Source organism: Ursus americanus, chromosome 21, assembly GCF_024610735.1.
Source record: "Ursus americanus isolate L20-20 chromosome 21, mUrsAme1.1.p, whole genome shotgun sequence".
In the NCBI taxonomy this organism is placed as follows: domain Eukaryota; kingdom Metazoa; phylum Chordata; class Mammalia; order Carnivora; family Ursidae; genus Ursus; species Ursus americanus.
In genome coordinates this window covers 58,689,769-58,703,461 of record NC_142147.1, presented here as the reverse complement: position 1 = coordinate 58,703,461, position 13,693 = coordinate 58,689,769, and the positions used below count along the sequence as shown (strand labels likewise).

Genomic DNA, 13,693 nt, shown 5'->3' with positions numbered 1-13,693 from the left:
GGGGTGCCTGGGTGGCTCAGTCGATTAAGCCTCTGACTCTTGATCTCAGCTCAGGTTTTGATCTCAGGGTTGTGTGTTCAAGCCCCACATTGGGCTCTACAATGGGCATGGAGGAAGGAAGGAAGGAAGGAAGGAAGGAAGGAAGGAAGGAAGGAAGGAAGGAAGGGAGGGAGGGAGGGAGGGAGGAAAGAAAGAAAGAAAGAAAGAAGAGAGAGAGAGAGAGAGAAAGAAAGAAAGAAAGAAAGAAAGAAAGAAAGAAAGAAAGAAAGAAAGAAAAGCTGTTTGAATGTTAATTCAGGGGATCATGAAATTCACCAGGGCTATTACACATGGAGTTGGCATCTGTGAAGAAAGGAAACTTTCTCCAAAATCCCTCCAGAGATTCCTCTGGCCAGGTCTCCTTGGCCAGAGCTGGCAGGTAACCATGCCTAACACAATCATGGCTGAGAGGAAACCCCACACCAGCTCAGGACCAGCGGGATCCCCTCCAGGGGGGCACTCAGTCTCAGACCTTCCTGAACAACACAGGCATGAGGGCAGCACAGTCCAGATGCCACAGACGGCAGACTGCCGCTTGTCCAGATCCTGGCAGATCACAGACACAACACAAGCCAGACAACGGAGGCTTTCCTGCTGCATTCAAGAGTCCGACTCCATTTCTGATGCTTGACTGCTGACTTCTTTCTAAACCTCACCCTCCCTTTCCCTTTTGGCTCCATACGCAGGCAGGCTGAAGACAAGTCTGTGTGTGCTCCAGTGAGAACCTTAAATGTCACAAATGTCCAGCCTCCATGCAGTAACTTTCCCCCAGCTCCTTCCTTTAGCCACACGGTCCAACCCACACCGCCCCCTGCACCCCCCCCCCCGCCCCAGCTGCTGTTCTGCGCAGTCAGCCTAGACCTGCTTGTGACTGTCCAGATCTCCCCAGGAGTCCTCTGTGTGAAGAAATTTCCTCTTAAATTCTCTTGGTGCATACAGCAGCAGCTTCGGAAACAAATTTGGTGGTAGGGGGTCCATGGCACATGTGTGGGGTGACCGTCAAACACCCACATGGAGATCACTTCCTCAGGGGAGTGTGCTGGTGCATAAGGTTTAACTGCTGCTGGAAGTTACCTCACAAAAGCTACTCGTGCAGGGCTTATCCTGGCTGCGGTTCCCTTCGTGCTGAATGAAGCCACAGTGGCAAGCCATCCTTCCCTAGATTCATGCACTCGTGTGCACTCCACTCATGGAATGGAGCTGAGCAAATGTGCCATTTGGGCTGGAAGCTTTCCGACACTGACTGCACTCTAAAGGCTTTATCTGGTGTGAAGTTTGATTTTTAATAAATTAAATCTGCAGCTCAAGGCTTTCCCACACTCGCTGCACTTGCAAGACCTTTCTCTAGTGTGAGCTTTCTCACGGTGCATAATGGAGGAAGGCTGGCTAAGTTTTTCCACATTTAGTGCACTTGTAAGGTCTTTCTCCAGCATGAACTCTATCATGCAGGGCAAAGTAGGCACTGGCTCAAGGCTTTGCCACACTTAAAAAAAAAATTTTTTTTTTTACTTATTTGAGAGAGAGAGAGAGAGTGCACAAGCAAGGGGAAGAGGAAGAGAGAGAGGGAGAAGCAGACTCCCTGCTGAGCAGGGAACCCCACATGGGGCTCAATCCCACGACCCTGAGATCATGACCCGAGCTGAAGGCAGACACTTAACTGACTGAGCCACCCCGGTGCCCCCAAGGCTTTGCCACATTTGGTGCACTCAGAGGTCTTTCTTGTTTGCAGTTTCAAGTGTGGAACTATGTGGAATTTGTGGCTGAAGGCTTTCCCACATTTGCCACATTCACATGGCCTTTCTTTGGTGTAAACAATCTGGTGCTGAACAAGGGCTCGGGTTTCACTAAAGGCCCTCGCACAATGGGTGCACTCTTAGGGCCCTTCTCCAGTGTGAACCTTCTGGTACTTCCTAAGGTTAGACCTGTGGCCAAAGACTTTCCCACATTTGCTACACTCGGGGCCTTTCACCAGCGTGAACCTTCTGGTGCTGATTTAGAGTGTAACTTCGGCAGAAAGCTTTTCCACACTCCATGTACTCGTAAGGCCTTTCCCCAGAGTGAATTTTCTGATGCTTTTTCAGTTTACATGTGTGGCCGAAGGCCTTCCTACTCTCCAGACTCACAAAGGCTGTTTCTCTAGTGTGAATTTTTTGGTGACCAACAAGCACTGATTTCTCCTTGCAGACATTTCTATTTGTTGGGCATCTATCTAGTCTCTCTTCAGGGTGAGTCAGGTGGCTAAGGAGGGTGGAGCTCTTCAGGAAGGCTGTCCCCTAGCTGCTGTACTTGCAGGGTTTCTCTGCAGTGTGGACTTGGGGAACTGCTCGATATTGGGTCTGGGTGGGAAGGCCTTCCTGAGTACAGTACTCCTTCACGGCTTCCTATCACTGTGGGTGGCTGGGTGTTAGGTCACGGCTGTCCAGGACATCCTTACATGTGCACAGCTTTTCTATAGTATGCACTCATCACAGGGGAGAGGTTTCTCTCCATATTAAAGTCAACTGTTGCAGCTGAAGGTTTAAGTGGAACCAAAATTCTCTCCTGCATGCCCCCCACATGTGCAGTTTCTGTCCAGGGTCTGTTTCCACACTTCTCCAGGGACAAAGTCGCTGAAGACTTAACCACCAGGGTTATAAGGGTGGACCTTCTGGCTAGAAGGACCAGCATTGGGAGTCCAGACCTGTGATACAATTTTTCTAGAAACATCTTTTTCCAACAGTGCCTCCTTATCTTCCCTTTCACATGAATTACCTGAAAACAGGGAAATGCCCTTTCTATAGGTTATGGTAGGTGGGTGAGAATGAGTGCCAACAACTCTGAAAAGGAACACATAAACAGAGGCAGGAGATTCACTCAGTAAGGCCATGAACGTGAAGTCATTCAACATCACGTCCCGGTACAGGATCCTCTGGGCCAGTGAAGAGTCTCCACTCCTCCCAAGAGAGGTACATGGCCACATCCTTGAAGGTCACCAGGCCTTGGAGTGAGGAAGACAGCTGATCCTGCAGGGCACATGAATGGATCTCTTCGAGCCCCAGGCCTAAAAACCAGGGCACCTTGCTCTCTCCCCTGGCAACCCTCTCCTCTATAACACCTCCCAGACATAATAACTCCTCCAGCTTACCCTCCTCCCCAGGTCTTCATTTCAGAGGGGACGCTAGTCTACCAACATCAGGGTCTTCTCCTTCTCCCAAGACCCACTGGCCACTGCATTGCAGCCATTGCATCATAAAATAGGAAGGGAAATGGATATCATCCAATCTGTGTATGCCCTACTTCCAGGTGGTTCCCTGGACATTCTCCCATAGTGTGACCTATGACAAAAATAGCCAGGTTCAAACTTTCCCCTAGGACCCCAGCACCAAGCCCTTGTTCCCACTGTTCTGCCTGACTCATGACAGACTCATCAGTTTGTGACAGCTCCTTTCTCACACCTCTAGGCCCTCTTCTTTCTGCTATGTCCTTGGATCAGCCCTCTCAACTCTCCCCAGGCCACTCTGCATGTGGCAGCTAGTGACCCTGGAAATAATAGCAAGGATCCGATTCCCAGCTGGTCTTGCGACAAAACCTCCAATGACACTCAGGGCTAGTGGCTGCTCCTGGCCCTTTGTTCAAGGCCTTCCTCACCTGTCACTGTCCTCTGCTCCTTCTGTCAGCTACAAACACCTGGATTCCCAAATACCCCTGGCCCTCTTACACCTCTGCCTTTGCTTGTCTTAACCCCTTACCAGGTGTGTCCTACCTGTTCCACCACAGGACAGTCCTTCAGGTCCCACTAGTTCCACTATCATTGTGGCTAACACATCCTGATCCCTGCACTTGCAGTAGATTGGACCATTATTCTGTAGCAGCATCCCTACAAGGCCTGCAGTCCCACTGCGGAGCCTCAGTAGTGCGCTGAACCTCCCTTTCCCTGTCACATGCTCTCACAATCCGTCCCCCTTGGGACCACCATCTTCCAAGTCTTACCCAGGGCTACCTCCCTGGTCTAGGGCATCATTACGTGCCTGGACTATTGCTGAAACCTCCTCTCTGGCCACCCTGTTTTTGCCCTTGCCCCTCAGTCTGTTCACACACCAGCCAAAGAAACCAGTTAATGGCAGAGTAAGAATAAAGGGCCAGCGCTCAGTCTCCCTAAAGAGAGCCTAAGCTGCAGCCTGAATTCTCCTACCAGGTTCTCTTTCCTCCCAAGATGTAAGAAAGATTTTGGGGTTCCCGGATGGCTCCCGGCTCAGGCTCACAAACAAGCCTTTGCACGTCTCTGTCTACGAAGGTGAAAAACCCTTTCAGGCCCCTCCCCCTTTGGGGGCAGCATACTGACCAGTCATCTGGGACACAAAGGCACAAAATAAGAGTGACTCCCATGATTCCGGACAAAGAAATGGAAACGGCAGGGATCCCACGGCACACTCACGCATCCACTAACGTTGGAGCTCCAGGACCTTGAGGTTAGGGGTACTGCCCAGCTTCTGTAAGCAGGACCCCTCACTCTCCAAAGACTTCGGGTAGTGCCACTGTTCCCATGGTAACCCGCTAGGGACGGAGGAGCGAGATACCGCGCGCGCACCCGTTAGGAATAGACCGCTGGAAAAACACCTCCTCCGCCCTCAGTTCCACCACGGCTGGTGAAGCCTGGGCAACGGCAGCCAGCCCCTCCGAGCCTCGGTCTCCGGCTCAGTATGGTGGAAACACGCCCAAGGTGTCTCTTCTGGGAAGGTCACCACGTTCGACGGGCTCTTGCGGAAGTCCTGGCGGACATGCCCAGGGCCGTCCATTCTCTTTCCTAGAAAACCGAGGCTCGAGGAGGTGGGGATGATAGCTCGTAGGTCCCGCCCGCAGGCGCAAAGGTCTAGAAAGGAGCCGTCCCCACCGTCCACACTTCGAGCACCTCAAGCCCGGGAAGCGGAAGCCCTATAGTTTCCCGAACGAGGCCGCAACGCAGGTACCCGGGCCTCTGAACAGGCGCACCGCCCGTCGAAAGAAAACCTCCGCGAGATGCCAGAAGTTCCGCCCTTGCCCGGTGCGGTACGCACGGATATGCCCTGCGTAGCGCAGCGTCCTCTGGGTAGTGTAGTTCACACCGTAAAGCCTACTTCTGCAGGGACCGCGGTTCCGTGTCACCAGGCCAAAGACCAAGTGGCACCGCGAGGAATGTCGGGAATTGGGGGTCTGGCGAGTAGCCTGACCTAAGGCGCCTCTGAGACTCGTCAGCGGCGTTGTCAGAAAGGACCAGGCACCTAGGCCAGGCTGGGTCCATTGCGCCGGGTCCCCGTCCGAGGCAGCACTGGTGGACTTGGCATGGGTAAGGGAAGGTCTCCCAAGCTCCCGCCTGACGAGATTCCAAGCCCCAGTGTCCTAAAATCGAAACTGAGGGTGTCCGGCCTGGGGTCATCTTTTTCCCTCCAGGGTGCACGCACCCCATTTTTAGCGGCCTTGGAATGAAGCATGGAAGTTGTTCCAGGCAGAGGGACCTCCATGTGCGAAGGCTTGGAGGCCATCCAGAGAGGAAGGCATTAGGGAAACTTGAAGTACTTTACTTCTTGTGGGACCAGAAAGCTCCGGGGAGGTTTCACGCTAGGCCTTTATTCTGAGGGCCCCGTGAGCTGAGAAGATCTGTGAATAGAGGAGGGACCTGATCTAATTTGAGCAGTATACCTTTAGTTTCCAAATGGAGAAGTGATGGGGGACCAGATGAAGGTGTAGGTGGGTGTGGACAGAGGAAGGAGGCAACTGCAATCATGGAGGCAAGCGATGGTGGCAGCCTGGACTAGGGTGGTGGTGGCAAAAGATGTAGGAGAAGTAGTCAGATTCTGGATCTCTTCCGCGGGCAGAGCCAGCTGGATTTGCTGATGGATCAAAGAGGGGTGAGAAAGTGATGAGAGGTACAGAAGGATGTTTTTAGCCTGAGCAGTTGAAAGAATGGAACTGCCTTCCATAGAAATGGGAAAGGGGAAAGAGGAGCAGGTCCCAAAGGAAGAGCAGGAGTTGCCTGGAGACATCTGAATGGAAAGGTGACATGGGCAAGGCTCAGAGATTTGGTGTTCTTGAAAAAGGTCTGGCTGATAGTGCCCAAGGAGCGATGGGCTGAGGGCTTGGACCAGGGTAAGGCCTGGGAACCAGATTTAGGAAGTAGGGTCTAAGGGTCTTGGTTACAGACAACCACTGGAGGGAGAGAAGGGACACTGAGGTTAGGACTGGAGAGCTAGGTGAAGTTGGGCCCAGAATGGAGATTAAGGATAACTATCACAGATGCAGTTGGAAGGAGGCTTGGCTTCACATAGATTTGCAGATACCAGTTGCCTTTTGCACACAGTCCCTCTGGCTGCTATGTGCAGAGGGATCTCTAAGAAGCCTGGGGAGGGGGGAAACATTGGAACAGATGAGGCAAGGCCCAAGGATGTGATAGAAGGACTGTCCGAAACCTATTAGGGCCAGCATAGGGGGCCCAGCATGGGGTCAGTGCCCTAGTGTGTCTCAGATGTGGAGCCCTGGGGGAATTCATCAAGTGTATTGGGGAGAGGTTCCAGGGGCAGTATCAGGGAAGTGGCTGTTAAGACAGGCACTAGAGGCCTGGATCACACACCCATAACTTACACCATAGTCAACTGCCCACCTGCTTGTTGCAGGGCTTGGTGACCTTTGATGACATTGCTGTGGCTTCTCTTAGGAGGCGTAGGGGCCCTTGAGAGGCCAGAGAGGCCTGTTCCATGATATGACTCTGAGGACATTCTTGGGTTCCCTGTGGGGGTGTTTTTGGACTTGGGGCTGGGCACCAGGTTTCACTTACTGACCATGATATTGTTGGTAAATGTCTTTCACTCTGTCCAGTGGGTCTGCCTATTGAGCCCATTGGGACCAAGGCCCTTCTGCATCTGGGTTTTACTCCCCTGACTCCAGTAGGAGCTTCCAGAGGCTGTTCCTTGCCAAGCGCTCCATGCTTTTATGGTCATTGCTTTTTGGACCTATGATGTTATTTTTGCAAAACTTTTCTTGGATGATTTATCTTGTGAGGTTCCATTTTATTTCCAGTCACATGTGTCATGCTCGCCCTGTGACCTGCTGTGGAACTCCATTAGGGTTACTGGACTCCTATGTGGTCATCCAGCTGGAACACTGCAAGGAGCCCTAGCTGCTCACCTGGGTTGATATGACTCCACCATGGCAGTTTCCTGCAGCCGTACAGAGTGTGAGCTGGGTTGGGAATGACTTTGGGCTGGGTTAGGCTGGTGCTTGACCAGTGCCTCTAAGTCCAGTAGCTGTATCTCATTCCTACCATCTTCTATTTTTTAAAAAGATTTTATTTATTTATTTGACAGAGGAAGAGAGAGAGAGTGTGCACACAAGTAGGCAGAGTGGCAGGCAGAAGCAGGCTCCCCACTGAGCTGGGAGCCCAACCCAGGGCTCTATCATGACCCAAGCTGCAGGCAGATACTCAACCAACTGAGCTACCCAGGGACCCCCACCATCTTCTAGACCCAGACTACCTCTCATATGACTCCTGAGCATTAGTTGTCTCCCACCCTCCTCAAGCCAAGCCACCACATCTGACCCATTCTACTTTCCCACTGTTGCTTTCAGGTCCTTCAATTCAGCTTCTCCTTCTTGGTCAGCATAATCATGCCTCCCCCCTTCCCAAGATGCTCACACCTAAATCCCTGAACCTGTGAGTATGTTACTGTATATGGCAAGAGAGAGGTTACCAGAAAAAAAAAAAAAAGATGTCACAGATGTGATTAGGTTAAGGATCTTAGAATGGGGATATTATCCTGGACTATTCAGGTGGGCTGTAAATGGAATCGTAAGCATTCTTTTTTTTTTTTTTTAAGATTTTATTTTTTTTATTTATTTATTCGACAGAGACAGCCAGCGAAAGAGGGAACACAAGCAGGGGGAGTGGGAGAGGAAGAAGCAGGCTCATAGCGGAAGAGCCTGATGTGGGGCTCGATCCCGCAACGCCAGGATCACGCCCTGAGCCGAAGGCAGACGCTTAACCGCTGTGCCACCCAGGCGCCCCAGAATCGTAAGCATTCTTATAAGAGAAAAGCAAGAAGGTCAAAGGAAATCCAACACCTTTTCATGACAAAAACTCTCAGAGAACTAGCAATATAAGGAAATTTCTACAACATGATAAAGGGCATCTGTGAAAAATCTGCAGCTAACCTAATGGTGAAAGATAGAAAGCTTACTTGCCCACTAAGATCAGGAATGAGACAAGGATGCTCACGTTCATCACTGCTATTTGATGATGTACTGGAAGTTCCTGCCAGAGAAATCCGGTAAGAAACAGAAATAAAAGGAGGAAGTAAAACTATCTCCATACACAGATGATGTGAAAACCCCAAAGAATACATAAGAAAGCTACTGGAGCTAATAAATTTAGCAAAGTTGCAGGATCAACACATAAAAATCTGTGTGTTCCTATATACCAGCAATGTATAATCTGAAAAGGAAATTAAGAAACCTATATTTACAATAGCATCTAAAAGAATAAAATAGCTATAAGAATACACTGAAGCAAAGAGGTGAAATACGTGTACACTGAAAACTAGAAAACATTATTGAGAGAAATTAAAAATACCTACGTAAGTGGAAAGTCATGCCATGTTAATGGACAGGAAGACTTAATGTTGTTAAAGTGTTAGTGCTATCCAAAACTACAGATTCAATGCAATCCCCATCAAAATTCCAACAGCCTTCTTTTGCAGAAATGAAAAAGCTGATCCTCAAATTCATATGAAACTGCAAAGGGCCCCAAACAGCCAAAACAAACCTGAAAAAGAACAAAGTTGGAGCACTCGCACTTTCTGATTCCAAAACTTACTACAAAGTTGTAGTAATCGAAACAGTGTGGTAGTGGCATAAGGAAAAACATATATACCAGTGGAATAGACCTGAAAGTCCAGAAATAAACCTATACAACTATGGCTAATTGATTTTTTACAAGGGTGTGAATGCCATTCAATGTCAAAAGATGGTGCTGAGACAACTGGATATCCTCATGCAAAAGAATGAAGTTGTACCCCTAACTCACACCATATACAAAAATTAATTCAAAATGAATCAACATAAATATAAGCCTAAAACCATAAAATTCTTAGAAGAAAACATAAGGATAAATCTCAATGACCTTTGAAATGACCTTGGATTTGTGACACCAAAAGCCTAAGTAACAAAATTTTAAAAATAGGTAAATTGGGGGCAACTGAGTGGCTCAGTTGATTAAGTGTCTGACTCTTGATTTTGGCATAGGTCATGATCTCAGGGTTGTAAGATGGAGCCCTGTGTCGGGCTCCACACTGGGCGTAGAGCCTGCTTAAGATTTTCTCTCTCCCTCTCCCTCTGTCCCTCCCCCTCTAAAAAAATTAAAAAAAATTTTTAAAAAGATAAATCGGACTTCGTCAAAATTTAAAATGTTTGTACATCAAAGGTATTCATTACAAACACAGTGAAAAACCAACAAACAGAATGGGAGAAAATATTTGCAAATCATATATCTGATAAGGCTTACTATCCAGAATACATAAAGAACTTAATAACAAAAAGACAAACAACCCAATTAAAAAATGGACAAAGGACTTCAACGGACATTTCTCTAAACAAGATATTCACGTGGCCAATAAGCACATGAAAAGATGCTCAACTCATTAGTCATTAAAGGAATGCAAATCAAAGCATGAGATACGATTTCAAACCTACTAGGATTGCTATCATAAAGAAAAGAAAAAGAATGGTTAGAATGTGGAAAAATGGGAACCTCATATGCTGGTGGATGGAATGTAAAATGGAATGAAAAATAGTTTGCCACTTTCTCAGAAAGTTAAAGATAGAATTACCATATCACCCAGCAGTTTCACTCCTAGGTACCTACCCAGAGATTTGAAAACAGGGATGCAAAGAGATACTTGTATGCCCGTGTTCACTGCTCATTAATCAAAATAGCTAAAAAGGTGGAAGCAACCCAAGAGTCCATGAGCAGATGAACTGACAAAATGGGTCATGTGCATACAAGGGGATAATTTTCCCCTATCACAAAGAATGAAGTACTGGTAAGTGTTATAACAAGGATGAACCTTGAAAACATTATGCTAAGTGATATAATCCAGATACAAAAGGACAAGAGTAGTTAAATCACTAGAACAGCCAAATTCATAGGGGTAGAAAGAAGTTTAGAAGTTACCAGGGGCCAGGGCAGGGGGGAATGGGGAGTTATTGTTTAATGGTATACAGTTGCTGTTTGGGTGATGGAAAACTCTTGGAACTAGGTAGTGGTGATGGTTTTACAATATTACGAATGTAATCAATGTCATGGGATTTACACTTAAAAATGGTTAAAATGACAAATATTATGTTATATATATTTAATCACAATTTTTAAAAAAAGAGTAGTAATAATTATATTCTGAAATTACTTTCCCTCTTAGAAAAAACTGTTGTAGGTTCCTCTGCTATCTGAAAATTACATGTCAGTGAAAAAACACATTTTTGTGGAAAAAGAAAGTCAAAAGAGAAAGTAGGAGATGCAGCAACAGAAGCAAGAGGTTGGAGTGATGTGAGGAAGGAAGTCAAGAGCCAAGGAATGCATGCTTCCTCAACGAGCTGGAAAAGGTAATCAACAGATTCTCTCCTAGAGCCTCAGAAGAAACCAGCTATGGTAACAACTTGATTTTAGCCCAGGTAATTCACACTTCCAGCCTCTAGAATTGGAAGAGTAAATTTGTGTTGTTTTAAGCCACTCGGTTGGTTTATGGCAATTTGTTACAGCAGTAATAGGAAACTAGTACATTCCCTGTGTGGCTCACATATCCTGAAATTCAGGATTTTAGAGGTGGGTGGGCACTTGTCCCCTCTGGGGATTTGGAGCCCTGGTGCTACCAGCTTTCCACCCAGTTTGGCACTCCTGTCACTAGCACTGAGGCCTGAGAGAATCCCATTTGCAGACAGGCTAGTGGGAGAAGCTGCCTCTCCTTTGCATGCACCTACCCCGTGGATGAGTCCCTGGGCAGGCACCCCTGTGCTGTGGCCTGGCTGGGCTCCCTTCTCACCCAAATATCAGTCTCTTTGCCCTGCCCTGGAGCCCATGGAATTATTTCCAGGTGTGCCAGACACACACTTGTGAAGAAGCACCCAACCCATGCCAAGGTCATCATGAGGCATGGAGTAGAGGAGGGGGTGCTATCTGAGCAGAGTTTATCTGTACCACTGGGGACACAGGCTAGGACCACCAGGCAGCTCTGAAAGCTGGAAAGCCTACGTCAGTGACACGCATGCACACGTTTTCAAAGACACCTGCCTACACACCAGGGAAGCACCCTGGATGGAAGCCATGACATGGGTGACATGGGGAGAGGCTCCTAGTTCAGCTTGAGCCTCCACCAGTACTGGAAGCATCAGGGTGGAAAGAAATGCTGCTGAAAGTGCATGGGTGGCTTCTTCTGATCCCAGCCTGCAATGCCCACTCATGGAGATGCCCTTTCCCTGCAGATGATGGAGGTAAGTCCTCCTGACAGATAGGACCCTTCAGCAGGACCCCTACTCTGACAGGGAGAAGCCATGGGGCCCTAAGTGTGTAGTGACCAGGAACTGACCTGCTGTGGCCAAGGGGACCTGCAGTGTGTCTACCGGCAGCTCAGGGAAACCTGCCCAGCTTCATGGATGTGGTTAGGTCTGCACATGGCACCTATAATGTTTAAGAACCACTGCCTTTCTTACCTCAGACTGCTCTGGACTGTGTGACAATAAAGGGCAGGTTAATTCCATCACCTTAAAACTAGGGGTATGGCTGGGGAGGCAGGAAATAGAAATGAGTCACTGCCAGCAGTCAGAGGCATAGGGTTCTCAGTGATAATAGCAACATGTGCTTCTGAGGACACAGTAGGAGGGCAGGGGGTGACACTCTGTGCTGCTGTGGTCCAAAGGCATTGCTGCCTTAAGGCAGTGACCCCGCCTGCTGGGTTCTGGTCTCTCCATTCCCTATGATCTATACCCTGTCATTCTCACTGTAGGTTTTACAGTGTTGAGCCTGCCTACAGGGATCTGGTGTTTTCTGGCCAGGCATAGAAAGATGCTTCATCTTGGGGCGCCTGGGTAGCGCAGTCATTAAGCGTCTGCCTTCGGCTCAGGGCGTGATCCCAGCATTCTGGGATCGAGCCCCGCATCAGGCTCCTCCGCTGGGAGCCTGCTTCTTCCTCTCCCACTCCCCCTGCTTGTGTTCCCTCTCTCGCTGGCTGTCTCTATGTCAAATAAATAAATAAAATCTTTTAAAAAAAAATGCTTCATCTTAACTCTCTCAATCTCCACTGCCTCCCTGTTCCACTGTTTTTTAAATATTTTAATTTATATATTTGTGAGTGGGAGAGTGCACTCGTGCAAGCAGGGAGAAGGGTAGAGGGACACAAGGGGAGGGAGAGGGAGAATCTTGAGCAGACTGCACCCTGAGTGCAGAGCTCATTGCAGGGCTCGATCGCATGACCCCAGGATCATGACTTGAGCTGAAACCAAGAGGCAGATGCTTAACTGGCTGAGTCACCCAGGTGTCCCCTCCCTGTTCCACTTTTAAGGACCTTTGCTATTACATTGTCCACCCACCTGCCACCTGAGATAATCCAGAATAATCACCACATCTCAAGGTCAGATGATTATCAACTTAATTCCATCTACCATTTAAATTCCACCTTGCCATGTAATATAACATATTTACACATTCTGTAGATTAAGACCTGGATATCTCTGGGGTCATTATATTCTGCCTACCACAGTACAAGAATATACTTTTATAAAATTTGAACATTGCCTATATGGCTACTTGCTAAGTCAAGGATCGATGAGTGCATTTTATATTTTGATAGATGTCAACAATGATTCTCTAGAGAGGTGTTTCCAATTTGCCCTCCCCTGGCAGTGCTGTGAGAGCCTTGGGATAATGATGATGATGGTAACAATAACAACAGCTCTCTTATTTATTTAGTAGTGTTAACCTTAAAAATAAAACAGTTCCTTTACCAGCAAAAATGGGTTTATTTGGGAATAGCAGAGAATTACAATTCTGGACATGCAAGCTACAGCAAAACTGCAGGCAAGTCTAAAAGAAGAATGTTATTTTATGGAGATAAAGGAGGAAGTTAGAAGGGGCTGTTTCGAAGGAAAGCCCATTGGAGAAGAGATCAGGGTGATAATGGTTTCTCATTGGCTCAGCTGTAGGGCCCATTCATTTCTTGTAGCGGATGCAATGGACATCTTTTCCTGTTGAAGATTCTTCTGTTGGTAATTCTTGACTCCAAGTGAGAGCTCCCCCTTTCACTCCATTTTCACTCCATTTTCGTGAGGTTCCCGTTTACTCAGTTTCACAGCACTGTGTACCTAAACACTTTTCATGCCACTTCTCACGAGGAAAGTTGTAGCTATTGATCAAATTTCATCTCTGGATTTTGATTTAGAGCTGATTCTGGGTGAGCCTCAGCATCCCCAAGAGGCATTGTCAAGGCACAGAATGTTGAGGCTCACCCCAGAGTTTCTGATGGGGGAAAATGCGCAAGTGCAGCTGTTCCCCAGGGGTCCCCTCAGGGCTAGTCCCTCTACTCCAGAATGCAGGTCACCTGCCTCTCTTGAGGGAGGAAATCTGGAGTGGCCCCTTTAAGAGGAAGCTAAAAACACACCT

The 13,693-nt window shown here is 48.0% G+C and overlaps 1 protein-coding gene across 3 annotated transcripts in view; it reads right to left on the bottom strand.

Annotated features, from left to right (window-relative positions):
• The window catches only part of LOC123776728 (uncharacterized), a 45,940-nt gene that overhangs the window by 13,259 nt on the left and 18,988 nt on the right, over nt 1-13,693 (bottom strand). The gene's annotated exons all lie outside the window — the stretch shown is intronic.